Genomic DNA, 9,457 nt, shown 5'->3' with positions numbered 1-9,457 from the left:
ATGGTCACAAAACCATCGATCTACTTTCACATCGTTTCTAGCAGAAGAACGAGGATCGAAATGAGTCACTAAATGTTCTAAGGAATAGCCCAGGCTGCGATGATGCAGAAAATACACACAGTACTGTCCGCACACCAAGGAATCTGTGCCTTGTAATTTCACATTATTGAATCGGGTGGTTTGAGCATTTCTTTTCATAAAGTCGATGATATCGTCTTCCAAAGGGGGCAATCCATACGAATCGAAATATTCCACACATCCTTCTTGAGGAAAGTAGACGGCTACCCAGTGGGTTCCTGGGAGATGACTGTCGTCCGTGTTGATCACGTAAGCTTGATGGTCTTTAGGTTTGCGATGAGGGAGTTCATCTTTAGCACAGACGACAGGATTCCAAGAAGCCGTATACGAACTGTGGTTCAAAAGGTAATGAAGTTCCCAGGTATCCATGTTTTTTTTTCTTCTTCACAGGTAATAATAAGTCGTCAATTCGATCCTGACTTTTTGCTTGAAAATGTCTGACGAATAAACGGTTATTTGTTCTGTTTCCTCACTCTGATTCAGGAGAGCTTCGATACGATGGATCTCTTGAGTGGTTAATGGTGGACAAGAATGTTCACGCAAGTCTTTATACCACTGGTGCAACACGTCTTTGTTTGAGATGAGACTCCAAGCTTCGTCCAGATACTCGTCCAATTTTTCTTCTTGACTCAACATCAGGCATTTATCGTGTTGAATTTGACTGGGATGATCGTTTTGACATCCATAACAATTTTTCTTGATCAATTCCGTCATTTTGTCGACCAAGTGTTTGGCAAAACAGGAGACTAAATGGGCTTCTTGTTCTGGCCATCTCGACTTCATCATGACAATTTCTTCGTCTTTGTCTTGGGATTCTCCTTCCACGGTCTCCTCACATTCCATGTCCAAAGTTTCTTCACTAGGTAAAGAGGGATAACAGTCTTCCATGGCTTCTAGTAATCTAGAATGACTTCTCTCAAACTGTTGATTTCTATCGTATTGTCAAATTCTGCATACAGGATGACGTTCAACGTTGGATCAGCAGGGTCTCGATTTGCAAACTGAATTTCCACACGAATCTGGCCAGATTTTATAGGGTGGAAATGTCCCTCGTCGCTGCCTTGGTCTGGAGTGAAATCGAAAGCCCACAAAGCGTAGCCTCCTGCATAATCCTCGTACGTAATACCGTGACTGGTATTGGTTCCTAACTGTCCGGTGGCTTCGTACAGGGACAAGTACGATCTCAAGTAATTGTTCTGGGCAAAGTTAGGCTCAAAGGGTCGTGTACACAAGGTCTTGCCGTCGCGACTGACTTCGATTTTGGACACGCTAGAGTGTCGAAACTCAAAAGGATTTTCGTTGTGAAGTCCATTGAAAGCTGAATTCCTGACGATACCAACGATCAAACGCTTGGGTAACTGTCCTTGGAACAGATGATCTTCGATCATGGATCGCTGTCCAACAGGAATGGTGAACGTTTTCACTTCCACACGTCGTATGGGATACTTGGCGGTCGTTCTGCTCAACGTCTGACTGATGTCGTTTCCCACTTTAGGTAACACTTCCACATGGCGTACGTAAAGTCTGGCTTCTTGGATAACAGTTTTGTATTCGTTGGCATGGGCCATCAAATGGAAAGCGGCAGTGCTACGATTCAGTCTCAGGCGAATATCAACTCCGTTCAGTAAATACTTTTCTTGTAACCACATGTCCAAATGCAAACGATCCATCAGTTCTAAACTACGTCCTTGCAGAATTTTAGTTCTACGTGTGTTAAACCCCACATTGTGAGGATTGTCATCTTCTGTCAGGGCTGTGTCGCTAAACGTGCCTGCACCTGCCGTGTCAGGTTTCCATACCACGCAAGCATCCAGATGAGTATTCTTGGCTTCTTTTCCGTACGTCAAGAGATTTTCCAAGTAGGCACGATATGGGTAAGTATCCATGCTGCTGCTGACCAGTTTGTTATTCAAGTACAAGTCCACTTCGCTGAACAAGGAATGCATGAAATTGTTGACGGGCGCTACGCTATCATTGGCTCCAGGATTGGTGTTGTCAGTTTTGATCACTTTGACTTTCAAATACAGGTAACTGCTATTCAGATCGATGTAATCTTCGGGTTGTCCTTTGATTTCGAACTCGATGGGAGCGGAATCCGTCAAAGAGGAGACGGGATGAAATTCCACCCACTGGGATTCTTGCATCGTCATCATGGTGGGGGGCATGGCAAACATATCCAGTTCCGTCTTGGAACAAGCACATGACTCTCGGTGCATCATTTTTTTCTGTGTCTCAATAATCGAAAACGTCTAAGTCTCGAACGGTTCTTCTTTTCTTGGCTTTTCTAGCTTGAAGTCTGGTGAAAGGGTATTTTCTTCGTCGTCTCTTTCTGCCTTGTCCTTGCTGAATGCCTGACTCGGTAGCGTGCAGGGCATTTATAGGTGTGTCTCGTCGGCCTAAAATGTCTTTACCCGTTTGCAGCAGGACATTTTTGCCTGCCCTCATGAAGGCTTCTTTAGGGTTTTGTTTGTCGATGATGACATTTTGGAGAAATTCTTTGCCTTGCGTCAGTGCCGCATCTTTCAAGGCGTGCAATCCGCGTGTCACCATCGGTTTCAACACCGGGGCCACCGAACGAAAGGCCGATTTTAACATGTCTCCTAAACCGTGTCCTCGCTGTCGTGCAACCCCTTGGTACACTGGATACATGACTTACTTACGAATCGTGAGAGAACCGTTTTCGAAAATGGAGTTTCACCGTGACTTTTCCTTTGGTAAATGGAATATTTTGTCCCAGATCTCCTTTTATAGTAATGTTGACCGTGTCCAAATACGACTTGCTGACTGGCAAATAGTGAGGATGGACAAATTCGCGGTGGACGTGATAAGTGTTTCCACCTTCCTCGTCAGCGTTCGCGGCAGAATCCACTTTGAAAGGAATGACACGCAGTAACGGTACGGAGGTGTGTCCCACCACGTTATACTCCACCACAACGGAGTACACGAACATCAAATTCAGTCCTTGGTTCAGTTCTACTGGGGTACGAAATAACTTGCTAAAAGACTCGTTGTCGTAAACGATGGGTAATTCGTTGTTCTTGAGTATGCTCATTCTCAGGTTCATGTCTCCGCCCAACATGTCAAACAATTCAGGACAAAATAAAATGGACATGATTTTACTCCGCTCAAATTTCATCGAGAAGCGACGAGCTACTTTGTGGTACTCCATGGTGACACTTTTGTTGACATGCTCCAAAGCTTTCCCAAACACGCCATTAAACTTGGCAGCTATGATGTTGACCAAATGTTGACCACTGAAATAATAACCTGGGGGAATGAAAAAGTGGTAGGTCCACTTTTGAGTTTTCTCATTATAGGTTTTATTGTCATATATGACTTTCTTATTCAACTCCTGTTGCAATGACTCGTCATGAACTTCCACATGAAAAAAATTTTGATTGGGAAGGACATTGAGGACTTGGGTTGGGTGAATGATTTCCACTAAAGCCACTTCCCAATGGGCTTCGTGATCTAAGGGGATGGCCTGAGGTAATTTGGCCGTGTAACAGCACAACGTGTTGTGGGGAAACACCTCCATGGAACTGTCACTGGGTAAGGTTAAGTAAAATTGGTTTTGGTGACTCATAATTCCAGAGTTCTGTGGCTGTCCGAGGGGTTAGTGGACGTCAGAGGCGTGTCTCCGCCCAAAATGGGGTTCTGGTTGTTATTGGAGTGGTGACTGACACTGGCACTGGACACGAGGTTCCCGTGGTTCCCGTTCGAGGAGAATTTCAGGGAAGGATTAGGAAGCAGGTAACCGATGCAGCTGCTCAATAAAATGGTCCACAATTGTTTGTCTCCTTGTTGCAAACTCAAATTGGCAATGGCTGCCCCGATGACACAATACACCACGAAGATTTGGCAGAAAAAGACGATTTGCGTTTTAGACACACGTTCTCCACACCACACCCACAACGGTTGTTTTTGTAAATCTTGCACAGAAGAACTAGGGGAAGAAGGAGTGGTTGACGTAGCTGCGTCTGCTGTGTGAAAGGGCATGATGGTCACTTCTTCTTTTTATAGTCGATGACTTGCGAAGCGTCGATCCAAGAATCGAAACTGGGTGGATATCCTTTCCAACGTACTTTGACTTCTTTGACACGTCGTTTGCCCACTTTACGGGTTCTGCGTTCGAGAATGCTTTCGATGTCGTACACGTCGTCTTCTTTTTTGGTGACACGTTGTAACTCGGGCAAATAAAACGTTCCTTTGAGCACTTCTCCGTTCATATCTTCCAATTTATAGACGGCAGGATGACGACCATGCACTCGTCCAGTGACGCGAAACAATTCGGTCGTCCAGTTAGGTAAGTAACCTTTGTCGAAAGTGCGTTTGGTTTTGCCAATGCGCACCCAATCTCCTACGGCCAACTCTCCACTTTTCTTGGGGACAGCCCTCGTCGGGGACGTACCGAACAGGCGCTCAAACACCAGCACTTCGTTGTCGGGAGTCACGTCTTGCAGGGCACGTCCGATGCTTCGATGGTAAGATTGGTTGTACGCTTGCACCAGGTGCGGTAAGATGTCGATGTACTTCAGAGTGTGGTGATGCGTAAAATATTTCCACATGCGTTCTTTCAAAGTGCGTTGAAAACGTTCCACGATGCTGGCTTTGGTTTCGGGATTCTCGGTGGTAAAAAAATGAATGTCACGTTTCTTTAATTCTTTTTGGAAAGCTTGGTTCAGAAATTCGGTGCCTTTGTCCGTTTGCCATCGAAGAGGGTGACGACCGCTTTGTTTCAACACCCGTTGCAGGGCTCGCACTAACTCGCTGCTCGATTTGGAAGTCAAGGGCACGACCCAGGCAAATTTGGAAAAGACGTCGATGACACAAAACAAATATTTGTAGACGCGATTGTAGCTGGCCAAATGAGAGACATCAGCTAAATCGGCTTGCCATTGATGATCGATGCCTTCCACTCGGGTGCGACTTCTGGCAAACTTGCGTCGAATGGGTTTGTGTAAAGTGTAGGTAGCTTGTTCTTGTAACCATTGTTGCACTTGAGGTAAACGGAGACTTTTCAGTCGAGTTTTGGCAGCACGATACAATTTTTGAACTCCTGCGTAACCTGCAGGATGCGAGGGATCGTAGTAAATGCTGGCTAAGACTTTTTCCATTTTTGTGTGTTAATAAGTCACCCACTCTTCGGTGATGCTACTTTGGGTGGGTCGAAAGGGTGGTTTAGAAACGGATTTACGTGTCCGATGGGCTACGGGAGTAGAAGTCGAAGGTAGTGGTGGTGGTGGAGGTGGCAATGGAATGGCTTTGGTTTTCTTTTCTTTTTTCGCTTCTGGTTTCCCTTCTTTCTTTTTCACTTCTGTCGAAGGAGGCGTGGACATCATCTTTTTAACCCAAGCTTTCATTTCTTCTCGTTGGGGCGTGGGGGACGGGGTCAACAAGGATGCTGCAATCTTACTCGAAATGGGAGCTGCTGACGGTGTTTGAAACACTTCGCGCATCTCTTCTTCCTCAGGTCTTTGTGGGGTAGCATCTCTGGTGACCCTTGGGGATGGTAGTGGTGGTGGTAATGATGATGATGATGGTGCTGGACTTTTCATCAAGGTCTTAAAATCTTTTAGAGTGGGTAAAGCTGTTTCGTCTAAAGCTTTCTGGTGAAAGAGTTGCAATCTTTGCAAGAGTTGACCGTACTTTAGCGATTTTTCTGTTTCGGACAAATCTTGGCGATCCATCAAGGATTGCAATTCGTGTTGTAACTGGGACATCTCGCTCAAATTGGGATTGGGAGGTAAATGCGGGGTGCGTTGTTCTTGCCACCGATGGTATTCCATCCATCGTTTGTAAGGCACTAAAGCTAGTTTTCGTCCTTCCATGGGGTTGTCAGGGGTCGATTCTGAGATCTTGGGACTTCAAAGGCCTTTTTATCTTGCTCCCACCAGTCCTCCCAACATGGTTCCCAAGACTCCTTTCAGTATGGGGCCTAACAAGAGAGGTAAAATGCCTCCACGTTGGACCAACATCTTCTTTTTTTGACGAATGGGAATTTTCTTTTGAACCATTTTCCGAAGAACGTGACGATGTTTGCCTAAGCATTGTTTCTGGTGTTTGGACAAAGGGATCGTGCCTTTCAAAACGTTCAAACAACATTCGCACACGGTATCGATGACCTCTTTGGAGGCCGTTTGAATGAGTTTTTTTCGTAGGGGTGGAGAAGCTTTGGACAGGACAGATAACATGTCCCCATGTTTGGCTAAACGTGGTGGCAGTTCTTTCCTTTTCTTTCCTTGGGGTTTTCTGGAGGGTGACATCTTTGAGTCTTCAGGAGCACCTAAAAACACTGATATCCTACTCGGTCACAGGCCTTTTTTATACTGGAACACGTCGCCACTGATTGTCTTTACGGCGTATCAACTTCATGACAGGCATGACACGTCGTGCAGGGGTACGTAACGGACTAAATCGAGCCAGTTCTTGCTTGGACAAATCCAGTAAACTTTGTAACATGCCCGATCTTTCATGGACTTTGATTTTGGGAGAAGGTACTTTGTGAGCAGCAGCCACTGCCGCTAAATTGGAAGGTCCTGCCACTGGGGAAGTTCTTTTGGGGGTCATCAACGGAGAAGTTCTTGGTGTGATTAACGTCTCCAAGTACTCTTCAGTTCCTGGTGACATCAACGGAGAAGTGGATAAACGTGAGGCTGTCGGAGACACAGTCACCGCTGTGGCAGGTCGTGGTTTGCGAGTGTAAGGCTGCGTCCTGGCCGCAGTGCCTCTCTTGCGACTAGTTTTCTTCTGTGGACTTTTCTTTTTCTGAGGACTTTTTCTCTGTTTCTTTTTCTGGGGGCTTCTTTTCTTTTTTCGGGGTGGTGTCTGGTAAGAGGAGGGTCCCGCCACTGGAGAAGTTCTTCTCTTTGGGGACCTGGTCTTTTTCTTCTTGGGGCTTCGTTGAACTTTTGTCTTAGGGATAACTTTGGGGGCATTAGGATCCCATCTTAAGAGTGAGCGAATGATGACCCCTCCTAGAGTACCGCTCCCTCCAGGTTTCAAAATGATTTGTTTTTTGGTTTGAGTGTCGATGCGGGGATCGGCCAGTTGGACCAAAGCGACTTTGTTTCGATCGAAAAAGCGTTGGGTTTGATGAGGAATCTGAATGATTCCTTGGAGTATTTGACGTGCCGTCACCGTGAACCATCGTAAGACTTCTTTGAGACTAGCTTCTAAGACACGAGCTCGTGTTTGTGGATCTTTTTCTCGACTGATGCCATACAAGGCACGAATCAATTTGACGGGAAGATGCGACTGAAGGGACGTCATGTTCACACTGTGTGAGACAGACGAAAAAGGGTCTGAGGTTTTTATAGATTTTTTTCATGGGGTGTGAAATGAAGTCGAGGACGGAGACGTGTACAGGACAGGCCCTCCGTCTTGGCACCAGTGGTGAAACAAGTGGGTACGAAATCGCAAATCCTCGGGAGTCGTAGGTTTCAAATCCACGAGTAAATAGGCGTGTGGCGTTTGAGTGGCATCGTCGTACGCCTGAGTCAGCCAAGGCGTTCCTAACTGTTTGGCTAAGACTTGCACTTGCGATTTATCTCGAGGGCTTTTAAACAAGACCACGTAATGTGCATTGAGACTGATGGTACGATGGGCTTTACTTTGTTGAAACAAATTTTGGGTGATGTAAATGACACTGGCATTACGGTGATGCCCTTTGCGCGTGAACCACAATTTAATTTCTTCTTCGTCTTCTCCTAACATGTCGTCGAAAATGACCAAATGGGTTTGACGGGAGTCAGAGACGATGCCGTCGTCTTCTTTAGGAATGCCTTCCACAAACACGATGGAATCGCCTTGACTTTCTCGCAAGAGGCTGTACGCCGATTGCCACTCTTTGTAACACCACACGATCCGTTGAGGGGGCCGATCGATCAAATGATGTTTATGTTCGATCAAACGTTTGACGAATTCGGTTTTGCCAGAACCGCTAGGTCCAGCAATGAGCATGTTAAAGGGATGGCGAAGATACAAAGCCTCCCAACTGGCACGATCTAAGTGTTCGTCGATGACTTTGACAGTAGAGGAAGAGGGAGCAGAGACAGCAGAGGTAGCCATGGTGTGAGAAATGTCACTTGTGACACGAAAAACAAACAAGACAAGAGTTTATATACTTTTTTCAGAACACGTTTATTGAATGTTTCAAATATGAACACGAAAGACAAAAATACATACAACCCAAATAGTGATGTACAGGAATATAAAACACAGCAAAGCGATCAAAGTGGAATATAAACAAGTGTCTGTACAACATGTTTTGGGTAACCAAGATGTCCTAGGGACAGTGTGTAATGTTCTTACAGTCTCTACATGAGGTATTGTCACACAAGTGTCCTCCCGGAATGACCTTTCAGGAATGTCCATGACAGTCCTGTCCTGAAGCGAGTGGTTGTTCTCGGTGACGGGTTCTTCTGGCACCGTCACTAACACAGGTTGAAAAGTAACTTTTTTCCTTGAACAACTCTTGTGCATACTGGGCCACTTCTTGGGTCCAAGCCTCAAAACCCCCCTTTTTCCAGTCACGAACATCTGTCCAATGAGGGTGTAAGTCACAAGCTACACACACATCGTCATACACGTCTTGGGTAGCTAAAAGTTGACGAATCTTTTTTTCCTGTTGAGGTCGAGAAGTATCCAGATGAAACCGCAAGGCTTTGAGCAAAAGGAGTTTTTCGTGACCATTTAAGGCCATGGAGGTGGTAAGTACTGATCGTAAAGAGTCCACAAAGAATCGGCTGGTAAACGAAATCCCAGAAAACAAGTCACTAAGACACACACCACTTGTCGTCCCAAATTGAATGGATAAAGTTCTTGTAATAATCGATGGTAATGATCCACGGTTCGAATATGGTCATTGAGTTCCTTCCACGGAATCTGTTGGATTACATACGACATAAGTCGTGGCATAGCTGCCTGTTTTTATAGTCTCTTTGTTTCGAAAAGAATACACGTACTTTCTAGCCAGTGATGTTCGTTTTCCAGTGGGGAATGTAAATCTTGCATACTGTAACCGAAACGTCAGAGTTCGATTAGAAGTTTCCTCTTCCGCTAAGTAGATTCCACGTAAAATATGTTGGTAATCCTTTACCTCGTCTTCCTCAATGGGTTGCTCTAGGTGAATCTCGAAGTAACCAAAATGATCAACACGTGAATCATCGGGGGCCTGGAAGTATTGAACAAGGTCTGACCACTGAAACAATTTCTGACGAATCAGTTCTCTTATACCCTTCAGGTACCAGTGGTTAAAGATCTGGTGACGTAACGGATGCAATTGTTCTTTACGTTTCACTTGTATTTTGACCAGCTCTCGGTAAATGCGTTCTCTCAACTCCACAGGCAAAGCACGAATGTTCTCTTGTAAAGTATC

Source organism: Sinohyriopsis cumingii, unplaced genomic scaffold (genome assembly GCF_028554795.1).
Source record: "Sinohyriopsis cumingii isolate HCF-2022 unplaced genomic scaffold, ASM2855479v2 utg000349l, whole genome shotgun sequence".
NCBI lineage: Eukaryota > Metazoa > Mollusca > Bivalvia > Unionida > Unionidae > Sinohyriopsis > Sinohyriopsis cumingii.
Note: the sequence above shows the minus strand (reverse complement) of the source record.